The sequence below is a fragment of the Rhinolophus sinicus genome, chromosome 16 (genome assembly GCF_057876585.1).
Source record: "Rhinolophus sinicus isolate RSI-liver-muscle chromosome 16, RSI-T2T, whole genome shotgun sequence".
In the NCBI taxonomy this organism is placed as follows: domain Eukaryota; kingdom Metazoa; phylum Chordata; class Mammalia; order Chiroptera; family Rhinolophidae; genus Rhinolophus; species Rhinolophus sinicus.
Genome location: NC_142516.1, coordinates 146524875 through 146539222, shown reverse-complemented (window position 1 = coordinate 146539222; position 14348 = coordinate 146524875). Strand labels below are relative to the sequence as shown.

Genomic DNA, 14348 nt, shown 5'->3' with positions numbered 1-14348 from the left:
GAAATCAAGTCTGGTGTTCAATATTAATTTCTTAGGGTTTGATCTAAACTGAGCTGTCCTCTGATCACGGTGGGAACATCCTGATTGTGCCTTTCTTCTTTGGTATGCAGAGAATCAATTTGTCTTACTTTTAAATCACAACATGGAACTGAATATTCTGAAGCATTTTGTTTGATTTTGTTTTTATAACAAAGAGAGAGAGAGAGAGCTTTCTTTTTTCATATTTTCAGTTGTCTTTTCCGGGGTGGGGTCGGGGGGGTGGAGCACGTTTGAGAAGCAGGATTGAAACAAATAAAGAACTTAAAAATTCAGGCTTGCATTTATTAATAAGGAATGTTACCCTAAAGTACAAACTGAGATTATGCAACAGCTCGGTTTTAAGTGTTCCCACCAGACTAGTAGATTGTTTGGAAACGGGCAGTCATTCTGGTCTGAGGAGGCCTGCAGAGGTGCCGTCAGCCTGTCTCTCACTTTGAATGAAGAGCAGCACGATCTGATCTTGAGACGGCTGCAGAGGATGCCCTTGGTCCATCTGCACCCTGATTTAGGGAAAGGTCACCCTCTAGTGGGGTTGATACGTATTTCAATCTCAGTCCTCTCTCTTGGAGAAGAAATGTCACATGCATTTCAATAGAAAAAATGATGATTCTGAAAATCAACCGCAAATCTAGATTCAGGGATTTTTATCTGGGTGTCGAAAATGAAGAGGTAGAAATTATTGCATGTAGTAGTCCCAAGAAATTTGCCCCAACCTGGGAGAAAGATATAGAAAGGCCCACTAAGCCTATTAACTCCATGTTAAAGTCACCTGTGAATAAGTCTTAAAACGGCTTTAAATGACAATAGAAAAATAGCCTGGTCCTCATTTATTTTAAATGGAGAATTAAAAAACAAACAAATCTCGTTCCCCTTGTTAAGTACTACAATTTTATAATGTCTGGATCCCTTCTATAACCTTTATATGTGTCTTCTAACATGGCTGCTTATATTATAGGCAACCTATGGGTTCACCTGAAATTAAGCAATTAGAAAATTGGAGCAGCTTTTAAAAATTAAATATCGACTCAATGATATTCTTACTAAGTATGGAACGCTTACCTTGGACCAAGTGCATTTTTGGTCTATTAGCTTAGTTTAGAAACAACAATAGAAAATAATATGAAGGATAACTGTGAGATATGAATAATGATAATAGTAATAATAATAATAATTTATATTACAGCCAAGGAAGCTTAGAGCAGCAGTCCTTCAACTTTGGCATGCATCAGAACCACCTAGAAAGCTAGTTAATATATAAGTCTGGGGCGGGAGAAGATGAGAATTTGCATTTCTAACACGTTCCCAGATGATGCTGATGCTGTCTGCTTGGGACCACACTTTGTAAATCACTGCACCAAGTTAGAATACATAGGTAGATGAATTTTGCAATGGAAATTCCTTCAGTGTAGATATGATAAGTGCATAGTAGGAGCTTAACATATTTTAGCTTTCTGCTGTTGCAGACCATGAAGACATAGTAGCTATAAAGATATAGTAACCAGACAGACAGTAACAAAATAATAGCAGGGCCTTCACACCCAGCAATCTAAAATTAACTCTTCCCCCTATTTCTGGATCTAGTTGCAGAACGCCCTCGTTCTCTGTATGACTGGTAATAAATTGGGGGAGTTTGGTAAAGGATGTAGTACCGGAATGTATATATTTGACCTGAGTATAAATCAAGGGTTCTCAAAATTCAGTGTGCATCTCTATCTAGGCCTCACTCATTTTGATTCAGCAGTTCTGAGTTGGGATGAGGTATCTGTTTTAATAAACACCCAGATGATTCTGATGCAGGCAATATTCCAATATGCTTTGAGAAACTCTGACTTACAGATTTAACAGATGTCTGGTTCCTTCTGACATGAGAAAAACAAGAACTATGACAATAATCGCAAAGTGTCTTTTCTATCAGGGCTACAGTTTTCTGCCACATCTTGGTTCAAGCGGCCTGACCATGTTGTACCCAAGCCCTGGGACTGCTTTGGGAATCAAGTGCACCACAGCCACATGCAGAAGTGTACAGAGGAATGCTAGGTACTAGTTACATTGACTACTCCAAACTTGGAGGGGAAACAGGCAGGAGGAAGCGACCCACCTGCTCCCCCCTTCTTCCAGTCCTAGCCAATAGGGCACCACGTGTGATCTAAGGTGTCTGATCAGATGTTCTCACATGAGTGCCTGAATCTGGAGGGAATGAAGCACACAGCCAGTGCATTAGGGAACCTGAGTGGAGTAGGAAGTGTGCTGGTGAATCAAAGAGTGATTATGTTGGGGTAGCTAAGTGAGGCCCATGACATCACCAGTGGGTAGCAGATGGGCATCGGAAATGGTGTCTGTGGTACATCATATGCAGACTGCTTGTGACTGGACTGTGCTTCTCTTGGCTCCCATCAAAGCATGGTTATCTAGCATAGCGCTGGGTACCCGGTATGCTGCCAATACATTTCTAAAATTCTTAACCTTTGCTCCTTAGGTTAGAGAACCAGGTTGATACCATTCAATGAACAGCTGTCTCACCTATTTCAATTTTCCATAGGACCTTTTTATTGGTGTTACTTTTGGGAAAGTAATTTAGTCTTTTGGATCTCAGTTTGCTCAACTATAAAATTAAGAGAAAGGACTCAATGCTCTTTAAGGCACTTCAGAGTCCTCAAGGTTTGGTCCTGTTTAGCCTTAGAGTAAATGCCTTTTGGTGGAAAGAGAATCAAATTTACTATATAGCTGTTTTCTGAAGGAGGAAAAATGGAATTTAGATGAAAAAAAAGATCAGCTTGGAAGTTTCAGAGGCGCTTCCTTCTCTTGTAAGCTAAATTCAGTGGCAGCTAAATAACCTAATAAACTCCCAAGAGAAAAAAAAAACAACAAAAAACTGACAGGGAAATCTCACGTCATCTAATACCAATCCCTGAGCCTACCAAAAGTAGGGGTGACTCCATTGGTTTTTTTTGCACAGACTACAGTACTAGCAACTCAAGAGAGAATCTACTTTTTTAGTCAAAGTAGTGTGTCCTTAGATGAAACTATTTTTTGACAGAGATAAATCTGAGTGAAATATGAACAGTTTCTGAGAATGAAAAGCAAGACTATTCCAATTAAATTCTTTGGAACCATTTCAGTTCCTGGAGTCTTGGCAATATATCTATTTGGGGCTTACACTATATTCACTTCTTCTTTTCTAGCTTGTACCCTCCATTAAAAAGGCCTTTGTCTAAAACCTCAGGTTGTTTGATTAGTACATACTCACCCAATCAACACCTATTGTTGCTTATTCACATAATTTTCAGAGATTGTCACACGGAGTTAAAGTGGTAACAAAATCTATGAGAGGGAAGCATAAAGTGCATTTGTAAAATGGCTTTCTAGTGTTTCAGGTGCTGAAAGCACTGTTCATTTGTTCCCTTGATAAAAAACTATCAGTGGTTCCCACAATTTGAAGTATAAAATCCAAATGTTTTTGACATATGATATGATAAAATTGCCTTAACCAACCATCTCATCCATCCATGTATTCATTCAAATAACAGGTAGGTAGCTATTGAGTACTTTTGTGTTAACTGCCTGTCAACATTATTTTTCTTTAATTCTTTCGAACACATCTCACATTCCAGCAAAATGGAACTTTCTCATTACCATGTTTCCCTCCACCTGAAATGTCCCTTAATTCTTTTTATCTTCGACAACTGCAAACCTTCAAGTCTCAGATCATACCATCTACTCCATGAATTCCTCTACAATGCCCCAAATGTAATGAATGATTCTCTGTATTTTCCTGATGGTGTCCTTATAATTGTATTATAATAAATTGGCTATCTTCTGAGTTGTATTATATTTATTACAATATATGTTTTTATCTCTAAATCTAGATTACAAACTGTTGGTTTATGAAGAGATATCTAGTACTTGCATGTGGCAGCTTGTAAATCAATTTCATTACTAGATATCTTGACAAATCATTTCCATGGATGTTAAGGCAAGAATTATATAAACTGTAGCCTTATAGCCAGCTTTGAAATTTCTCTATATCTTAATTCCCTTGATGTACACAATATAGCCTCATCTTCTGATTTTTTTAATCTTCTATTAGAATAAAGGTGGTATTGGAATTATAAACCCAATTCCTAAAAATTCATTTATGCAAAGTAATGACTGCTATCCGTGAAAGTAAAGATGACATGCAAGTATTACATTCGTTGTTAAACAGAAACACTAAAAATCAGGGCCACAAAAACTCAAAACCATACTACTTCATATTTTTGTTCAAAATAATTGCTTGAACAAACTTTAGCGCCTTCCTTAAAAATTTTAATAACAATAAATAGCAAGTGGCAATATTATGTTAAATTTCATTTAGTATTTCAATAATATGATTCCTAGTTTGTCACTATTAAATTTTGACGGTTGCCTTGGAAAAAAAACTGAAATCCAGCAAATACTAGTATTTAATTGTTAATAGGTTTCTGGTTTACCAGAAGAACAACTTACATACCATCACTAGGGTTTGTGGATCTGTGGAAATCAGTGGTAGCTTTGGAAAATTAAGGTAACTCTAAATTTTAAAATGAGAAAAAAAAATAGACCCTTTAACTATCTGTCAGTTATCTCAATATATACTCTGAACAAGAATATAGAATTGATTATTAAAGAGAAGGGTTTGTGAATAAATAAAAACAGCTAGTATCCTGGAAGTGTACGCTAGAAGAAATGATTTCAGACTCTCAAAATTTCTTTCCAGAGGATTATCAGATTGTGGCTAAGCATCATGAGGAAAGTACAGCATATGAAACATCTGACTAAGGAATGTATCAGCTAGTGGTTAGCAACAGCTTGCATGGTTGTATCTAAATAATTCTGAATCTGTGTCAACTTGAGTAGGGTTAATAGTGACCTACACTAAGCTTTCATCTTTGATCCAATCTTCTTCAACACTTTTCCTAGTGAAGACAAGATATTTAGCAAATTGAAGATAACATGAGGCTAAGAGTTTTAGTGCATATACTGAATGATAGAATCTGGATCTAAAAAGATTTTAAGAAGTTGGAGTGAAAGATTAAATATAACAAAATGAGATTCATAGAAGATAAAGCAAAGTCTTGCCCTTGGGTCCAAGTTTTCCCTTCACAAGTACCTGATGGGATACTCATGGAACAGCGGATCTGAAAACATCACATGTATATAGTTGACAGTAGGCTCGGTGACTCAACAGAGGGATATGACTGCCATGTCAGTATAATTCATCCTTAGGTTCTACCTGTAACAGGTACTGTTAAGATAGCATTTCTCTGAGCACTCACTAACTAGACAAACTACTTGGGAAACAGATTGACAACTGCAATGTTGAATGAGCCTGTCTGGTTCAAAAATTTCTTCTTAATAATACCTTCAGTTATTCCTTACTTAATTCATAACTTCTTAGGATATGAGAGTTCAATGAGAAGAATGAAACAGAGATTAGTAATAAGTGATATTTATATTCTAATGGATAATTTAATCCATATGTATTTCACCAGTCTTTAGGCACATGCGAAAAAATAACTCTGCTCAATTCTTCACCAATCAGTCTAGTCCATATCTATCCTGTTGCCTTCAGTACTTGGTTCCTCACTCTGAGAACATGACAGATGATGTGAAACTAGCATGGGTACAAGAGGAAAAATAGCATTCTCATTTCATACAGGTTCATACAGATTTAACAACAAGAACCAATGAATAAAACTCATCATGTAACAATTTTGGTCTAACATAAGGAGAATCTTCTATCAGTTGCAGCTGTCAGACATGGTGTGTAGTCATGGAAGTTCATCATTAGAAGGGAGAAAACCATGTGTCATTAGGGTGTTAGAGAAGAGAGATGAAGCATTTGATGGATGGCTGTTGGTGATGGTATTATGCCTATGTCCCCCACCTCATTCATATACTGACATGGTAATCCCCAATGTGACAATATTTGGAGGTGGAACCTTTCGGAGGTAATTAGGTCATCATGGTGACACCCTCAAGACAGGATTAGTACCCTTATAAATAAGAGGAGGAAGAGACGTGAGAACTCTCTCTCTCTCCATGAACATGCACTGGGGAAAAGCCACGTTAGGACACATAGAGAACCTAGTCATCTGTAAGCCAGGAAGACAGGTCTCACCAGAAACCAACTATGCCGGCAACCTGATCTTGGACTTCTAGCCTCAGAAACTGTGATAAGCAATTTTCTGTAGCTTAAGCCACCCAATTTGTGGTATTTTGTTATAGCAGCCTGAGCTAAGACAGGTTGCATTTGGGCTCTTTTCTGATGACTCTCATTTTAATACTGATAAAAGCAAAAACTTGCCTATTTTAACAAAATGCCACTATGGTATAATTTATTTCATCTTTAAATGTTAGTGTTTCTATCTCCATGAAGTACCATTTCGTAAGCTTAATTTTATGTCAAGTGCCAAAAAATTTCATTAAATTCTCTTCACCAGGAATTAATATAAGGTTGTAGATGATCTAGAGCCCTGATAATTCTCTGCCTCCACCTTGAACCAGATTCTCCTTCCATAGTCCACACTAGCTGTGTGGCCTCCATAGCCCAAAGGCCTCCAGGTACTTATGTCACCATTGCAAGGACTTCCCCACACCGGGGCCTCTGCATTTGCTGTTTCCTCTGCCCAGAATGCTCCTCCCCTCGTATCCACAAGTCTCACACTTCTGCCTCCCTTTCTTCATGTCTCTGCTCAAATATCCCCTTATTAAAGAGGCTCTCAGAATCACCCATTGTAAGATTGACTCCTCTTCTCACCCCTGACGTGTCCTATCTTGCTCACATTGCTTTATTTTTCTCTTGCCAATATCCATTGTGTTTTTTTATTTATGTGTTTATTATCTGTCTCCTTCCACAGAATTTAAGCTTCAAGAGAGCATTGACTGATTTATTTACTGGTATCTTCAGCACCTAGAACAATCCTTAGCATACAGTAAGCATTTAAGGAGTATTTGCTGAATAAATTTGAAAGTAGTCTTCAAAAATTCAAAGTCAGGATGCTTGGTAGTTTGTAGAATTAATTACTGTCTTGCAGGATAAAAAAATAGTATTACTTCACCCAAACCCCCATTAAAAATGTAGGCATAAAATTCTAATACAGTAATCTTACTTTTGAGTCCAAAATATAAATTAGGTACACTCCTTCTCTAATACTATTTATTAACAAAGCTTATAAAGACAAAGGCCTTAAATTAGGGACATTCATTATATAAAAACAACCAAAAAATATTGTGTGATTCTGTGTTTCATTTACATTAAAAATAGTTTTTGACCCAAATAACACATTTTGTGAATATCCAAATCAGTAATAGATCATGTAGGAGAAAATATAAACCAAATTTCCTACTCTAATTTAAATAATGCTTAAAAATGAGGAAAAACAAGATAATGACACATAGATTTTCTAGCTAATTAAAAAAATCTAAAGGGAAGTTATACCACAATCTGTGTTTTACTTTGGGGTAAAGGCCCAAGTGACTAATGCCTGTCAGTTGGCCAGGCAGGGGAGAGATCAAAACTTGGAACCCATCTGACCATGGGTTCTCTCTATCAAGAGCCCTTTTAGTGTTCTGAGCCCTGCAAGAAGTCCAATGGCAGACAAATGCTTATTTACGTTTCCTGGTCAAGTTCACAGTAATGAAAAACCTCGCTATTCCTCTGTCTGTAAGGGGTGGGCATTTCTCCGCCAATATTCAGTTTACAAATCAAAGGCTTGAAATCATAATTAAAGTCTCCCATCTCTAAAGAAACAAGCCAACAGAAGAGTCAGAGAGAGGCAGAAGAGAGAGAGAGACAGAGAGAGAGAGAGAGAGAGAGAGAGAGAGAGAGAGAGAGAGAGAGAGAGAGAGAGAGAGACACAGAGAGAGAGACAGAGACAGAGAGAGAGAGAGAGACAGAGAGAGAAAGACAGAGAGAGAGAGACACTACCAAGGAATTAGAATTGGGGAGAAACCTGCTATCTCTAGTCCTTTTGATTCTGCTGATTTCAATTTACACTTTGAACACAAACAATATGTACTGATGATCTGTGTAGGAAGCAATACCAGGTACTGTATTGTACTGTAGATATAGAAGGTATTTTACTGTAGGTTGTTCCATAACAAAAAGACTTGGCTGAACTCAATGAAACCAAAACCCAAATGTAGCACCAGTTTGTCCAAGTCATAATTGTACTTTTAAACATGTTTTGAAAGCTTATTGAGATGTGTGCCTACTTGAAATAAGGTAAAGTTATAGAGTATTGCATTAAACCTCCCCGAGCAATGCAATATTTAAAAATAATATGCCCTAATACACAATTGGTGATATTTGCCTTCAGCTGGATAAACTTTTCAGTAAACTCTTCTAACCCCATTATGGAAAAATCCGGACTTTGGGATTGAGTTTGAGATCCTAAACAATCAACTCACTAATTTATTACACCAAAATAGCTTTTGTTCAGAGCATTATACTCAAGTAAACGCAGGCGTCATTGCCCTTTTCACTCCATATGCTGTAAACTATCCATTAAAAGACTAACAAGAAATACAACCTTAGGTAACACATATAAATATAACACCAATTCAGTGAGCTGTTGTTCATCTGCATGATTATGCAACATGAGTGAAAAAACTGAAAAAGGCAAAATTGAAAACAGCTGGTCCATAAGGCACTATTGTAAATGCTGCTTCTCCAGTTAAATGGAGATAACCATAGTGCAGTCAACATAATTTTAAGTTTAACACTCTTCTCTACATTTTAATACGTACACGCTGTGTACACATTTAAATACCTGTTGGGAACTTGAAATGTGCCAATTTTCACTGAGTTGCATGGTATTAGCAATTGTCACATTTAATTTTCCCAAATCTGTATTATGTCAATTCCTACCTTGCCTTGTCATATTTTTCCCCTTGCCCTGAGGACTATTTTCATGCTAGTCAAGGATTTGTATTTTGGCTGGCTGCCGACACAGCCATAGGGAATATCTTTTAGTACTGCACCAAACACACGCCTGGACTCCAGCTTTTAGCCTTTCGTCCCATCATAAAAAGGTCAGGGGCTATCTTTCAGACTACCAACTGCCATTTCTCTTTCTCATCAAACAGAAAGGCAAATGTAGGGTATTGAGTATGTTGAAAGTTTGCAAAATGCACAGAAGTAAGAGTCTTTGGCTTAATAAGGTTGGTAAAGTTGGAATTTGAAAGAATAAAGAACGAGGAAATGGAAGGCACAGCACAAGGACCTGTAATTAGTTATAAAACATTATTTTACCTGTGACAAAATAAATGGCCCATAAAATTCCCCAGCCAGTTGTCCCCAGAAGTGGCAAGACCAGCAAAAAGACAGGAAGAGCTTTCTGTATCACTGATTAGTATATAAAGGTTAGTTGATTCATCTGGACCCACTGTACCACTAATAATACGTCATCTGCCCAACATACTGGATTTAACAGCATTTTAAGGACCTAGATCTCCTTTCCCTAAAACGTTGTGCTACTTCAAGTAGATTTACACTGGGATGGTGAAGGAGCTTTGCATATAGAGACATCAGATGTGAAATTTGATCCCATATCTATGAATTCCCAGTTCCTCTCTCATTTTCACTTGAGGCAAGGTACTTATTTATCCTTCCAAACAAGTGGCAGACCAAGACGAGTGGGCAAAAGAGGTTTGTCTCATGGGAAATAGTGTTTTATCACTGACCGTTGTTTAGAATGGTAATACAAAACAGTAAATTTCAGTTGTTTTCATTATTATTATTTCATTTTTATTAATGTTTACTAAATTTATTGGGGTGGCCTTGATTAGTAAAATCGTATAGGTTTCAAGTGCACATTTCTGTAATATGTCATTGATATACTGCATTGTGTATTCACAACCCAGAGTCAGTTCTCCTTCCATTAATTCTGCACGGACTGCACTCTCCTGTTGCCTGAACCCAGGGATTGCTTCCACCCACCAGGCAGCCTCTCCTTTGTGGGTCTCTAAGCTTCATTCTTCTAGTTTGCATATGACAATTTCACTACCTGCCCCTCCTACCTCACAGAATTGTGAAGATCCAATATGATAATGGGTGAGAAAGTGTTTTATAATTTTCAAGCAAGGTGCAGCAGTTCAGCTCTTGATTATTATGAGGTAAGGAACAGAGTGAATGTGATGGAAAACTGAAACTCACCGGTGATCTAACCCCAGCTCTGTTCCTGGTTTAGAACAGTCCTCTAACCCACAAGTGTGTAACAATGAAATGAGATTGACTAACTTGAGAGCCAATTCTTTATTCTCCACGCTTATTCTAAAGCAGACTATCTCAATGTGGGCACTATTGACGTTTTAGATGAGATCACTCTTTGCTGAGGGGGGTTGTCTTTTTCATTGCAGGGTGTTTAGCAGCATCCTTGGCCTCCTGTGAGATGCCATCAGCACCTGCTCCACAAATTGTGACACTCAAAAGTGTCTCTAAACATTGCCTAAAGTCACCTCTGGGGCAAAATAACCCCTGGTTAACAACTGTTCCAAAGTAATGTCATTATTTAAGGATGAGATGGGTAAAAGGTGGAGGTACTACAGTAAAGGAATACAAAAATGTTTCAAAGTATTTAATTACTTCCAAATAATCTCAAATTTACTTCTTTAAGATAACTAATCCTACATGTTCAAACTGCTCATACAGGGTTTAATTTGACCTTGAATGAGAATTAGCATTTTAATATACTTGTGATAGTGAGACCACTGGGTTCAACATAATCGGTCATGAACAGTAATTTTCCCTATCTAGATTCTCTGTGTATCTATCATAAAATGATGCTTCATGCACACAATATATAACTGGCATTTTTGCAAACCAGTAGCTATCATTGTTCCATTTTTGGTTTGGTCCATACATTCTACAATAAAGCAGTAGCAAACAGTGGCTGAGGTCAGTATGGATTGCATGATATTACTATGCTTCTGGCACATATATTCCTTCTCTTAATTCTATTCTTGCCCCTCCCTCCTTTGTATTTAAATTGTAGGAAATTTGAATGAACAGATTTGAGTTCACAAAAATTCATTACAAAAGAAACAAATAGAAATAAGTTGAAAATCCCTTACATATGCCAATTACATATAGATCTTTACTTGGCCAAACCTGTAAACCTATGAAGCCTCTAAATGGCATGATCCAACAACTGACAATATTTGACTCTGGGACTACTGCCATAGATTAGGATAATGGTAGTAAAAAGATACTTTACCATCAACTCTCAAATTATGCTAGACGATAAGGACAGTTTCCATTCAGACCTGCAGGTAAACTGTTTGACTCGGTGAATGTTTCAGAATTGGTCTGTGTTGTATGTCCCCATTCTTCCCCTGAGAGAATCTCTATTTGCCAAGTAAATATTTCATCCTACAGATTTCTATTATGGAACTGAAGATCACATAGTTGGAATTGCACATAAGACAAATCTTTTTGTGCACATACAGAAGCCTTTCATTCCTTGAACAAATCTATAGAGGTTCTGTTTCCAAAAATCATGAGGCTCAATCATTCAAAAAATGGGCCACAATTGTCATTGATCCTGGTCTATGTTTTTATAACCAGAGACTGTACTAATTGACCTTTGCCTTGTTGCTGTGTTCAGGTAAGTGGCCACACATGCTTCTCTCTCGTTCTTTCTGTCTTCCTTTCTTCCAGGTCTTACCAAGCAAGGGCTTACATGAGCCAGAAAGCTTACTAGGTATTCACACACAAACCTGAATAAGTCACGACCCCTGCCCTCTAGAATTTCACAGACTGTGGGAGGAAACAGGTATAAAGCATATTGTTGCAACATATTGTTAGGGGCATTATGACAAAAGTAAGGAAAAGATGCAAAATATATACAGAATGTCTGGCTGGGGTGAGGGGAGCAGTTTTAGGAAGAATGTTGAACAGAATCAGAAGTTTCAGAGAAGTTGAGTAATATAAGGACTGTACTGGACTCAATAAATATCCTCTCGAATTTCATTTCCACCGGGAACTTCACAATGTGACTTGACTTGGGAGCAGGGTCTTTGCATATGTAGTTAGTGAAGTTAAATTTAAGTTACACTGGATTAGGGTGGGTACTAAATAGAATAACTGACATCCTCATAAGGAGAAGACACATATAGACCTAGACACACACAAAAGGGAGAACGCCATGGGGAGAGGGAGTCAGAGATTGGGTTGCTGCATCTACAAGCCAAGCCCTGCCTGCAACCACCAGAAACTAGGAGAGAGGCATGGAATAGATTCTCCCTCAAAGTCTCCACAAAGAACCAACCTTGATTTCAGATTTCTGGCCTCCAGAATTTTGAGAAAATGAATTCCTGTTGTTTTAAGCCACCTAACTTGTGTAATATTTTACAGCACACTTAAGAAACTAATGTAAGGCCTAAAGATGAACTTTCTCTCTAGTCATTCTGTAAAGTAGTGCTATCAATGAAAAGAATTTCTCTATATTATACATGACCGTCCTTACTTTATTAAGCTAGAAATACAATTTATCATTCTCCTGGGTTTTTTTCTGTCTATCCTCTCGATTTATATTGAAAGGAAGTGAAATAATAGCTCTCCTCAAGTAGACTAAATCATTGCAGGTCTTTACTTATATCCCTTTGTTCTAAAACTTTTTTAGCCAGCTATGTGATGCTAAATAGACTATGATTAATATTTATAAGGAAGTAGCCTGTTCTATTATATAGAGCTATGGTTTACTACCATCACTGCATTTGAGAATCACCAGAGAAGTTTTTTAAATACTGAAACCAGAATGCTGGTCCTTAGAGATTCTAATTTAATTAGTGTGGTGTGATACCAGGACATCCTTTATAAAAAAAAATTTTTTTAAACCTCCCCAGGGCTTCAGAAGTGCAGCTCAGGTTTGAAACTACCAATATAGAGCAAGTCTTTACTAGAAGCAGATATGCTGGAGCAAAGAATGCTAAATGACTTACCGAAAGGCATGAAGTTGAAAATACAAATACAACGGAAGAATAAGCTCTAAATTTGCATTTATGTTTTATTAAATATCTGTTATGAGTTTGTGTACTATTTTACCCCAATATGATTTCAATGGAAACTAGAGAAAGTAAAAGATCCTGGAATGTGATCTGAATCAGAGAGACAGCAATATTGCATTGACCCAGAGGCAGCGTAGACCATAAGTTGGGGGTAGAGGGAGTGGTCTTCCCAGAGACGCAGAAAAACAGGGGATGAGCATTTAAAGACAATAATAAAACTCTGATCTCCTTTTGGGACAAACCACTCTAGAATAAGCAACTACACAGAAAAAAATAAAGGTCACTTTTGTTACGAAATGTGTTCTCAAAATGATTATATTGCTTTTTTACATTTTTAAATATGGATTAAAATTTAATTATCTTGTTACACAAATGAGGTAGTTTTGAATACAAAATTGAGAATATAGCTTGACAGCCTAAAATAGCTTTTTCATTTTCCTCTTTATGCCCATATTTATATTGTATTGTTTACAAAAGTAAGAGGAAAGCACTATTGTCTAAAAAAACCATAAAAGTAAACCATAAAATTCAACAACCAATGTAGACATTTTGGTGTGAACAGGCACATCTGTAACTACAAATAAGAGAATACATTTGTTACTTTTAGAGCCATACAGCCTTAAAAATCATTTTACTCTAAAAAAGTGAATCAGACATAAAAAATGTGAATAGCCATACAAAATATTATGAAGATGTTTTAAAAAGTACATTTTTATCAAGGTTTTTCTTCCATTCATGATGGCAGAAACATTTATGAATTGTTGAATCTGACCATAACTTTTGTAGAAATCACTTGTTATGGACTAATGTGTGTTGATACATTCAGAATAAATGATATTAATAATTTCCTCATCTTTGCTATTTATTTGCATCTCAATCTTATCACAGCATATATTAGTAAAACTTGACATATGGATACTCAAATATTTTAACTGGAATATTAAGTATTGTTTTATCAGTGGGACTTGTCAAAACAAATATTTGAGTAATACATTACAGGTTAAATTTTATTTGATAACTAATAATGTAAATTTTACATTTTTAAAAGAATTCGCCTGAAATGCTGGCGGTAGTCCTATTGTCGAAACTCTGAGTTGAGTAATTAAATTATTGATAAGACAAACATACCTCTAATTATTTTCTTGTATAAAGTTTCTTCAACTAAAAGAAAGAAATATGAACCATATATTGATAATAATCACTATTAAATTGCATATTCGAAAATACAAAGGAAGAAGCTTAAAAAAATGGCTTAATGTAATGGTTAGATATTAAACCTG

At 36.6% G+C, this 14348-nt stretch overlaps 1 protein-coding gene across 6 annotated transcripts in view; it reads right to left on the bottom strand.

Moving 5' to 3' along the window:
- FGF14 (fibroblast growth factor 14) overlaps nt 1–14348 on the bottom strand; it is a 616691-nt gene that overhangs the window by 38126 nt on the left and 564217 nt on the right. The window lies entirely within an intron of this gene.